Here is a 12,271-nt window from a genome sequence, read left to right on the forward strand (position 1 = left end):
GACAACAGTTGGACGAATCAACTTGAATTCCATAACTTTTTGCCAGCATGGTCTGAAGATGATCTGAGCCAATTTTCGTGGCAATCGGACTAACCGTCTAGGACGAGTTCGAAAAAGTAGGTTTTTCGAATAATTGAAAATAGCGAAAAAACTAAACCTTGCGATTTTTGAATTTTAGGGTTCATTCGACTTGGCCTGAGCCAAGGATTCAGAGGAAAAAAGAATTTCCATTTTCTGGCTTACGGTTCAAAAGTTATTAGCATACAAACATTGAAAGTTTGGACAAGTGGTGGCGCTAGAGAGTAGGAGTTAGAGGCTTCAAATTTGCTATAGTTAATGTTGGGACTGTCCTCTATCAATGTGCCAAATTATACAACTTTCCCGCAAACGGTTCTATGGGCTGCCATAGACTTGCGGCGGAAGAAGAAGAAGAATAATAATAATAACGCCAACGAAAACAATAGGTGCCTACGCACCTTCGGTGCTTGGCCCCTAATAATAACGCCAACGAAAACAATAGGTGCCTACGCACCTTCGGTGCTTGGCCCCTAATAACGCCAACGGAAACAATAGGTGCCTACGCACCTTCGGTGCTTGGCCCCTAAATATAGCTGCAAGCAGCAATTACGGGGCCAAGCACTCCAACGGCAAATGTAGGAGCTAAGCATCGCATGAAGCATCACACCAAATTCATTAATGAGCAATAACAGCAATTTTGGAATTATTGTAATTGAAATGGCAAAAAAAAATTATAATACCACCTCTAGTAGCATGATTACTTGGCTTATCAAACTTGACCAATAGGTGGCACTGTTATAAAATCAATTTGGTGTACTCTGTGTGACTTTTCAATGACACACACAAAGTTTGGTGTCAATATGCCAAAGCATTCCAGGGATACAGCCTCAAGTGTCATTTTCTCATTGTGCCTCAAATTCGTCGATGTGGTATGCGAAAACGGTTTTGTCTATCGACTCAAAAGCCATAACTTTGAGTCAGCATAGTCTGAAGATCATTTGATTCGAATTTGGTGAAAATCGGACCTACGGTTGATGAGGAGTTCGACAAAGTAGGTTTTCAACATAAATCAAAATGGCGGACCGGAAGTTCAGCTTACTATGGTATATTTGGTATCTATGTTATCGGCATAAACCAGGGAATATTTTGAGCCCAGTTCCATTCGAATGGGCTAATGCAATAAAAAGTTATTAGCATTTTTACAAGTGTAATTATTCATGGTTAATGAATGGTTTATTACTCTTGACCAATAGGTGGCGCTGTCACCAAATTTCTGTGGCATGGTCAGTGTGAGGTGGCGATGACACATACAAAATTTGGTGCAAATATGTCAAAGCGTTGCAGAGATACAGCCTCAAATGCATTTTGGCACCCTTCCAGCAAATTCGTTGATGCGCTAAATGAGAACTGTTTCGTATATCGACACGAAATCCATAACTTTTTGCCAGCATGGTCTGAAGATGATTCACGTCAAATTTGGTGAAAATTGGACTAACGGTCTAGGAGGAGTTCGAAAAAGTAGGTTTTCAACATTAAGCAAAATGGCGGACAGGAAGTATGGCCAATTTTCACATAATTGGTATCAATGCTCTCGGCATGACCCACAGAATATAGCGAGACCATTTTAATTTTAATAGTCTAAATTATTCAAAAGTTATTAGCATTTATGTGATATTTCATTATAACTATTGGCCACAAGGTGGCGCTGCCACCAAACTTTTTGAGTACCTTTAGGGCATGGAGCCGAATATTTTTGTAATTATTTGCGAAACGATACGATGCTGCGTTCAAAAAATACAGCATTTTAACACATAATTCAAAATGGCCAACGCCTAAAATGGCCGACACGGGAAAATTGGATATCATTCGACTCGAGATGACTCACTGAATCTAAAGAGACCAGTTGTGTGATTTTTGGCCAAACCATTCAGAAGTTATAAGCCAAAATATGCATTTTTCATATCTCCTGACCACTAGGTGGCGCTGTGTCGAAACACTGCAGGTAGTCTCAGTTCATGCTTGTTAAAACACACACCAAGTTTGGTCTCAATATGACAAACTGTTGCCGAGATATAGCCTCACGTGCATTTTTGCGTGCACTTCGTCAAATTAGTTTACGTGTCATTCGACAACGGTTGGACGAATCAACTTGAATTCCATAACTTTTTGCCGGCCTGGTCTGAAGATGATCTGACACAATTTTCGTGGCAATCAGACTAACCGTCTAGGACGAGTTCGAAAAAGTAGGTTTGTCGAATAATTGAAAATAGCGAAAAAACTAAACCTTGCGATTTTTGAATTTTGGGGTTCATTCGACTTGGCATGAGCCAAGGATTCAGAAGAAAAAAGAATTTTCATTTTCTGGCTTACAGTTCAAAAGTTATTAGCATAGAAACATTGAAAGTTTGGACAAGTGGTGGCGCTAGAGAGTTGGAGTTAGAGACTTCAAATTTGCTATAGTTAATGCTGGGACTGTCCTCTATCAGTGTGCCAAATTATACAACTTTCCCGCAATCGGTTCTATGGGCTGCCATAGACTTGCGGCGGAAGAAGAAGAAGAAGAAGAAGCAGAATAATAATAAATATAGCTGCAAGCAGCAATCACGGGGCCAAGCACTCCAACGGCAAATGTAGTAGCTAAGCATCGCATAAAGCATCACACCAAATACATTAATGAGCAATAACAGCAATTTTGGAATTATTGTATTTGAAATGGCAAAAAAAAAAAAACACCAATACCACCTCTAGTAGCATGATTACTTGGTTTATCAAGCTTGACCAATAGGTGACACTGTTATAAAATCTATTTGGTGTACTCTGTGTGACTTTTCAATGACACACACAAAGTTTGGTGTCAATATGCCAAAGCATTCCAGGGATACAGCCTCAAGTGTCATTTTCTCATTGTGCCTCAAATTCGTCGATGTGGTATGCGTCAACGGTTTTGTCTATCGACTCAAAATCCATAACTTTGAATCAGTATAGCCTGAAGATCATTTGATTCGAATTTGGTGAAAATCGGACATACGGTTGATGAGGAGTTCGAAAAAGTATGTTTTCAACATATATCAAAATGGCGGACCGGAAGTTCAGCTTACCGTGGTATATTTGGTATCTATGTTATCGGCATAAGCCAGGGAATATTTTGAGCCCAGTTTCCTTCAAATAGGCTAATGCATTAAAAAGTTATTAGCATTTTAAAAAGTGTAATTACTCATGGTTAATGAATGGTTTATTACTCTTGACCAATAGGTGGCGCTGTTACCAAATTTATGTGGCATGGTCAGTGTGAGGTGGCGATGACACATACAAAGTTTGGTGCAAATATGTCAAAGTGTTGCAGAGATACAGCCTCAAATGCATTTTGGCACCCTTCCAGCAAATTCGTTGATGCGCTAAATGAGAACCGTTACGTATATCGACACAAAATCCATAACTTTTTGCCAGCATGGTCTGAAGATGATTCACGTCAAATTTGGTGAAAATTGGGCTAACGGTCTAGGAGGAGTTCGAAAAAGTAGGTTTTCAACATTAAGCAAAATGGCGGACAGGAAGTAAGGCCAATTTTCACATTATTGGTATCAATACTCTCGGCATGACCCACAGAATATAGCGAGACCATTTTAATTTTAATAGACTAATTTATTCAAAAGTTATTAGCATTTATGTGATATTTCTTTATAACTATTGGCCACAAGGTGGCGCTGCCACCAAACTTTTTGAGTACCTTCAGGGCATGGAGCCGAATATTTTTGTAATTATTTGCGAAACGATACGATGCTGCGTTCAAAAAATACAGCATTTTGAAACATAATTCAAAATGGCCGACGCCTAAAATGGCCGACACAGGAAAATTGGATATCATTCGACTCGACATGACTCACTGAATCTAAAGAGACCAGTTGTGTGATTTTTGGCCAAACCATTCAGTAGTTATAAGCCAAAATATGCATTTTTCATATCTCCTGACCACTAGGTGGCGCTGTGTCGAAACACTGCAGGTAGTCTCAGTTCATGCTTGTTATAACACACGCCAAGTTTGGTCTCAATATGACAAACCGTTGCCGGGATATAGCCTCACGTGCATGTTTGCGTGCTTTTCGTCAAATTTGTTTACGTGTCATTCGACAACAGTTGGACGAATCAACTTGAATTCCATAACTTTTTGCCAGCATGGTCTGAAGATGATCTGAGCCAATTTTCGTGGCAATCGGACTAACCGTCTAGGACGAGTTCGAAAAAGTAGGTTTTTCGAATAATTGAAAATAGCGAAAAAACTAAACCTTGCGATTTTTGAATTTTGGGGTTCATTCGACTTGGCATGAGCCAAGGATTCAGAGGAAAAAAGAATTTCCATTTTCTGGCTTACGGTTCAAAAGTTATTAGCATACAAACATTGAAAGTTTGGACAAGTGGTGGCGCTAGAGAGTAGGAGATAGAGACTTCAAATTTGCTATAGTTAATGTTGGGACTGTCCTCTATCAGTGTGCCAAATTATACAACTTTCCCGCAATCGGTTCTATGGGCTGCCATAGACTTGCGGCGGAAGAAGAAGAAGAAGAAGAAGAATAATAATAACGCCAACGATTACAATAGGTGCCTACGCACCTTCGGTGCTTGGCCCCTAAATATAGCTGCAAGCAGCAATTACGGGGCCAAGCACTCCAACGGCAAATGTAGGAGCTAAGCATGGCATGAAGCATCACACCAAATACATTAATGAGCAATAACAGTAATTTTGGAATTATTGTAATTGAAATGGCAAAAAAAAAATCATAATACCACCTCTAGTAGCATGATTACTTGGCTTATAAAGTTTGACCAATAGGTGGCACTGTTATGAAATCAATTTGGTGTACTCTGTTTGACTTTTCAATGACACACACAAAGTTTGGTGTTAATATGCCACAGCATTCCAGAGATGCAGCCTCAAGTGTCATTTTGTCATTGTGTTTCAACTTCGTCGCTTTGGTATGCGAAAACGGTTTTGTCTATCGACACAAAATCCATAACTTTGTGTCAACATAGTCTGAAGATCATCTGATTCGAATTTGGTGAAAATTGGACATACGGTTCATGAGGAGTTCGAAAAAGTAGGTTTTCCACATAAATCAAAATGGTGGACCGGAACTTCAGTAAACACTGGCATATTTGGTATCTATGTTATCGGCATAAGCCAGGGAATATTTTGAGCCCAGTTTCGTTGCAATAGGCTAATGGACTAAAAAGTTATTAGCATTTTAAAAAGTGTAATTACTCATGGTTAATGAATGGTTTATTACTCTTGACCAATAGGTGGCGCTGTTACCAAATTTATGTGGCATGGTCAGTGTGAGGTGGCGATGACACATACAAAGTTTGGTGCAAATATGTCAAAGTGTTGCAGAGATACAGCCTCAAATGCATTTTGGCACCCTTCCAGCAAATTCGTTGATGCGCTAAATGAGAACCGTTACGTATATCGACACAAAATCCATAACTTTTTGCCAGCATGGTCTGAAGATGATTCACGTCAAATTTGGTGAAAATTGGGCTAACGGTCTAGGAGGAGTTCGAAAAAGTAGGTTTTCAACATTAAGCAAAATGGCGGACAGGAAGTAAGGCCAATTTTCACATTATTGGTATCAATACTCTCGGCATGACCCACAGAATATAGCGAGACCATTTTAATTTTAATAGACTAATTTATTCAAAAGTTATTAGCGTTTATGTGATATTTCATTATAACTATTGGCCACAAGGTGGCGCTGCCACCAAACTTTTTGAGTACCTTCAGGGCATGGAGCCGAATATTTTTGTAATTATTTGCGAAACGATACGATGCTGCGTTCAAAAAATACAGCATTTTGAAACATAATTCAAAATGGCCGACGCCTAAAATGGCCGACACAGGAAAATTGGATATCATTCGACTCGACATGACTCACTGAATCTAAAGAGACCAGTTGTGTGATTTTTGGCCAAACCATTCAGTAGTTATAAGCCAAAATATGCATTTTTCATATCTCCTGACCACTAGGTGGCGCTGTGTCGAAACACAGCAGGTAGTCTCAGTTCATGCTTGTTATAACACACGCCAAGTTTGGTCTCAATATGACAAACCGTTGCCGGGATATAGCCTCACGTGCATGTTTGCGTGCTTTTCGTCAAATTTGTTTACGTGTCATTCGACAACAGTTGGACGAATCAACTTGAATTCCATAACTTTTTGCCAGCATGGTCTGAAGATGATCTGAGCCAATTTTCGTGGCAATCGGACTAACCGTCTAGGACGAGTTCGAAAAAGTAGGTTTTTCGAATAATTGAAAATAGCGAAAAAACTAAACCTTGCGATTTTTGAATTTTAGGGTTCATTCGACTTGGCCTGAGCCAAGGATTCAGAGGAAAAAAGAATTTCCATTTTCTGGCTTACGGTTCAAAAGTTATTAGCATACAAACATTGAAAGTTTGGACAAGTGGTGGCGCTAGAGAGTAGGAGTTAGAGGCTTCAAATTTGCTATAGTTAATGTTGGGACTGTCCTCTATCAGTGTGCCAAATTATACAACTTTCCCGCAAACGGTTCTATGGGCTGCCATAGACTTGCGGCGGAAGAAGAAGAAGAAGAAATATAGCTGCAAGCAGCAATTACGGGGCCAAGCACTCCAACGGCAAATGAAGGACCTAAGCATCGCATGAAGCATCACACCAAATACATTAATGAGCAATAACAGCAAATTTGGAATTATTGTAATTGAAATGGCTAAAAAAAAATCATAATAACACCTCTAGTAGCATGATTACTTGGCTTATCAAGCTTGACCAATAGGTGGCACTTAAAATCAATTTGGTGTACTCTGTGTGACTTTTCAATGACACACACAAAGTTTGGTGTCAATATGCCACAGCATTCCAGGGATACAGCATCAAGTGTCATTTTCTCATTGTGCCTCAAATTCATCGATGTGGTATGCAAAAACGGTTTTGTCTATCGACTCAAAATCCATAACTTTGAGTCAGCATAGACTGAAGATCATTTGATTCGAATTTGGTGAAAATCGGACATACGGTTGATGAGGAGTTCGAAAAAGTATGTTTTCAACATAAATCAAAATGGTGGACCGGAAGTTCAGCTTACTATGGCGTATTTGGTATCTATGTTATCGGCATAAGCCAGGGAATATTTTGAGCCCAGTTTCATTCAAATAGGCTAATGCAATAAAAAGTTATTAGCTTTTTAAAAAGTGTAATTACTCATGGTTAATGAATGGTTTATTACTCTTGACCAATAGGTGGCGCTGTTACCAAATTTATGTGGCATGGTCAGTGTGAGGTGATGATGACACATACAAAGTTTGGTGCAAATATGTCAAAGTGTTGCAGAGATACAGCCTCAAATGCATTTTGGCACCCTTCCAGCAAATTCGTTGATGCGCTAAATGAGAACCGTTTCGTATATCGACACGAAATCCATAACTTTTTGCCAGCATGGTCTGAAAATGATTCACCTCAAATTTTGTGAAAATTGGACTAACGGTCTAGGAGGAGTTCGAAAAAGTAGGTTTTCAACATTAAGCAAAATGGCGGACAGGAAGTAAGGCCAATTTTCACATAATTGGTATCAATGCTCTCGGCATGACCCACAGAATATAGTGAGATCATTTTAATTTTAATTGTCTAATTTATTCAAAAGTTATTAGCGTTTATGTGATATTTCATTATAACTATTGGCCACAAGGTGGCGCTGCCACCAAACTTTTTGAGTACCTTCAGGGCATGGAGCCGAATATTTTTGTAATTATATGCGAAACGATACGATGCTGCGTTCAAAAAATACAGCATTTTGAATCATAATTCAAAATGGCCGACGCCTAAAATGGCCGACACGGGAAAATTTGATATCATTCGACTCGACATGACTCACTGAATCTAAAGAGACCAGTTGTGTGATTTTTGGCCAAACCATTCAGAAGTTATAAGCCAAAATGTGCATTTTTCATATCTCCTGACCACTAGGTGGCGCTGTGTCGAAACACTGCAGGTCGTCTCAGTTCATGCTTGTTATAACACACACCAAGTTTGGTCTCAATATGCCAAACCGTTGCCGAGATATAGCCTTACATGCATTTTTGCTTGCTTTTCGTAAAATTTGTACACGTGTCATTCGACAACGGTTGGACGAATCAACTTGAATTCCATAACTTTTTGCCAGTATGGTCTGAAGATGATCGGAGCCAATTTTCGTGAAAATCGGACTAACCGTCTAGGACGAGTTCGAAAAAGTAGGTTTTTCGAAAAATTGAAAATAGCGAAAAAACTAAACCTTGCGATTTTTGAATTTCGGGATTCATTCGACTTGGCTTGAGCCAAGGATTCAGGGGAAAAAAGAATTTCCATTTTCTGGCTTACGGTTCAAAAGTTATTAGCATATAAACATTGAAAGTTTGGACAAGTGGTGGCGCTAGAGAGTTGGAGTTAGAGACTTCAAATTTGCTATAGTTAATGGTGGGACTGTCCTCTATCAGTGTGCCAAATTATACAACTTTCCCGCAATCGGTTCTATGGGCTGCCATAGACTTGCGGCGGAAGAAGAAGAAGAAGAAGAAGCAGAATAATAATAACGCCAACGATTACAATAGGTGCCTACGCACCTTCGGTGCTTGGCCCCTAATAACGCCAACGATTACAATAGGTGCCTACGCACCTTCGGTGCTTGGCCCCTAATAACGCCAACGAAAACAATAGGTGCCTACGCACCTTCGGTGCTTGGCCCCTAATAATAATAACGCCAACGAAAACAATAGGTGCCTACGCACCTTCGGTGCTTGGCCCCTAATAACGCCAACGGAAACAATAGGTGCCTACGCACCTTCGGTGCTTGGCCCCTAAATATAGCTGCAAGCAGCAATTACGGGGCCAAGCACTCCAACGGCAAATGTAGGAGCTAAGCATGGCATGAAGCATCACACCAAATACATTAATGAGCAATAACAGCAATTTTAGGATTATTGTAATTGAAATGGCTAAATAAAAATCATAATACCACCTCTATTAGCATGATTACTTGGCTTATCAAGTTTGACCAATAGTCGGAACTGTTATAAAATCAATTTGGTGTACTCTGTGTGACTTTTCAATGACACACACAAAGTTTGGTGTCAATATGCCAAAGCATTCCAGGAATACAGCCTCAAGTGTCATTTTGGCATTGTGCCTCAAATTCGTCGCTGTGGTATGCGAAAACGGTTTTGTCTATCGACACAAAATCCATAACTTTGAGTCAGCATAGTCTGAAGATCATCTGATTCAATTTTGGTGAAAATCGGACTAACGGTTGATGAGCAGTTCGAAAAAGTAGGTTTTCAACATAAATCAAAATGGCGGACAGGAAGTTCGGCTTACTCTGGCATATTTGGTATCTATGTTGTCGGCATAAGCCAGGGAATATTTTGAGACAAGTTTCATTGCAATAGGCTAATGCAATAAAAAGTTATTAACATTTTTTATAGTTTAATTATTCATGGTTAATGAATGGTTTATTACTCTTTACCAATAGGTGGCGCTGTTACCAAATTTATGTGGCATGGTCAGTGTGAGGTTGCGATGACACATACAAAGTTTGGTGCAAATATGTCAAAGTGTTGCAGAGATACAGCCTCAAATGCATTTTGGCACCCTTCCAGCAAATTCGTTGATGCGCTAAATGAGAACCGTTTCGTATATCGACACGAAATCCATAACGTTTTGCCAGCATGGTCTGAAGATGATTCACGTCAAATTTGGTGAAAATTGGGCTAACGGTCTAGGAGGAGTTTGAAAAAGTAGGTTTTCAACATTAAGCAAAATGGCGGACAGGAAGTAAGGCCAATTTTCACATTATTGGTATCAATACTCTCGGCATGACCCACAGAATATTGCGAGACCATTTTAATTTTAATAGACTAATTTATTCAAAAGTTATTAGCATTTATGTGATATTTCGTTATAACTATTGGCCACAAGGTGGCGCTGCCACCAAACTTTTTGAGTACCTTCAGGGCATGGAGCCGAATATTTTTGTAATTATTTGCGAAACGATACGATGCTGCGTTCAAAAAATACAGCATTTTAATTCATAATTCAAAATGGCCGACGCCTAAAATGGCCGACACAGGAAAATTGGATATCATGTGACTCGACATGACGCATTGAATCTAAAGAGACAAGTTGTGTGATTTTTGGCCAAACCATTCAGAAGTTATAAGCCAAAATATGCATTTTTCATATCTCCTGACCACTAGGTGGCGCTGTGTCGAAACACTGCAGGTAGTCTTAGTTCATGCTTGTTATAACACACACCAAGTTTGGTCTCAATATGACAAACCGTTGCCGGGATATAGCCTCACGTGCATTTTTGCGTGCTTTTCGTCAAATTTGTTTACGTGTCATTCGACAACAGTTGGACGAATCAACTTGAATTCCATAACTTTTTGCCAGCATGGCCTGAAGATGATCTGAGCCAATTTTCGTGGCAATCGGACTAACCGTCTAGGACGAGTTCGAAAAAGTAGGTTTTTCGAATAATTGAAAATAGCGAAAAAACTAAACCTTGCGATTTTTGATTTTTGGGGTTCATTCGACTTGGCATAAGCCAAGGATTCAGAGGAAAAAAGAATTTCCATTTTCTGGCTTACGGTTCAAAAGTTATTAGCATACAAACATGGAAAGTTTGGACAAGTGGTGGCGCTAGAGAGTAGGAGATAGAGACTCCAAATTTGCTATAGTTAATGTTGGGACTGTCCTCTATCAGTGTGCCAAATTATACAACTTTCCCGCAATCGGTTCTATGGGCTGCCATAGACTTGCGGCGGAAGAAGAAGAATAATAAATATAGCTGCAAGCAGCAATTACGGGGCCAAGCACTCCAACGGCAAATGTAGTAGCAAAGCATCGCATAAAGCATCACACCAAATACATTAATGAGCAATAACAGCAATTTTGGAATTATTGTATTTGAAATGGCAAAAAAAAAAACACCAATACCACCTCTAGTAGCATGATTACTTGGTTTATCAAGCTTGACCAATTGGTGACACTGTTATAAAATCAATTTGGTGTACTCTGTGTGACTTTTCAATGACACACACAAAGTTTGGTGTCAATATGCCAAAGCATTCCAGGGATACAGCCTCAAGTGTCATTTTCTCATTGTGCCTCAAATTTGTCGATGTGGTATGCGAAAACGGTTTTGTCTATCGACTCAAAATCCATAACTTTGAATCAGTATAGCCTGAAGATCATTTGATTCGAATTTGGTGAAAATCGGACATACGGTTGATCAGGAGTTCGAAAAAGTATGTTTTCAACATAAATCAAAATGGCGGACCGGAAGTTCAGCTTACCGTGGTATATTTGGTATCTATGTTATCGGCATAAGCCAGGGAATATTTTGAGTCCAGTTTCCTTCAAATAGGCTAATGCATTAAAAAGTTATTAGCATTTTAAAAAGTGTAATTACTCATGGTTAATGAATGGTTTATTACTCTTGACCAATAGGTGGCGCTGTTACCAAATTTATGTGGCATGGTCAGTGTGAGGTGGCGATGACACATACAAAGTTTGGTGCAAATATGTGAAAGTGTTGCAGAGATACAGCCTCAAATGCATTTTGGCACCCTTCCAGCAAATTCGTTGATGCGCTAAATGAGAACCGTTACGTATATCGACACAAAATCCATAACTTTCTGCCAGCATGGTCTGAAGATGATTCACGTCAAATTTGGTGAAAATTGGGCTAACGGTCTAGGAGGAGTTCGAAAAAGTAGGTTTTCAACATTAAGCAAAATGGCGGACAGGAAGTAAGGCCAATTTTCACATTATTGGTATCAATACTCTCGGCATGACCCACAGAATATAGCGAGACCAATTTAATTTTAATAGACTAATTTATTCAAAAGTTATTAGCATTTATGTGATATTTCATTATAACTATTGGCCACAAGGTGGCGCTGCCACCAAACTTTTTGAGTACCTTCAGGGCATGGAGCCGAATATTTTTGTAATTATTTGCGAAACGATACGATGCTGCGTTCAAAAAATACAGCATTTTAAATCATAATTCAAAATGGCCGACGCCTAAAATGGCCGACACAGGGAAATTGGATATCATTTGACTCGACATGACTCACTGAATCTAAAGAGACCAGTTGTGTGATTTTTGGCCAAACCATTCAGTAGTTATAAGCCAAAATATGCATTTTTCATATCTCCTGACCACTAGGTGGCGCTGTGTCGAAA

At 39.4% G+C, this 12,271-nt stretch overlaps 1 long non-coding RNA gene across 2 annotated transcripts in view; it reads right to left on the reverse strand.

The window, feature by feature from the left end:
- Nucleotides 1-346: 346 nt before the first annotated feature.
- The window catches only part of LOC127957884 (uncharacterized), a 79,204-nt gene continuing 67,279 nt past the window's right edge, over nt 347-12,271 (reverse strand). Inside the window, exon 4 of one of the 2 annotated variants that reach the window (XR_008153887.1) lies at nt 347-585. This is a non-coding gene — a long non-coding RNA (uncharacterized LOC127957884). Of the gene's footprint in view, nt 586-8,784; nt 8,865-12,271 lie in introns of those variants that run through there. The other variant, XR_008153888.1, reaches the window with a different exon arrangement.

This window comes from Carassius gibelio, chromosome B5 (genome assembly GCF_023724105.1).
Source record: "Carassius gibelio isolate Cgi1373 ecotype wild population from Czech Republic chromosome B5, carGib1.2-hapl.c, whole genome shotgun sequence".
NCBI classification, from domain to species: domain Eukaryota; kingdom Metazoa; phylum Chordata; class Actinopteri; order Cypriniformes; family Cyprinidae; genus Carassius; species Carassius gibelio.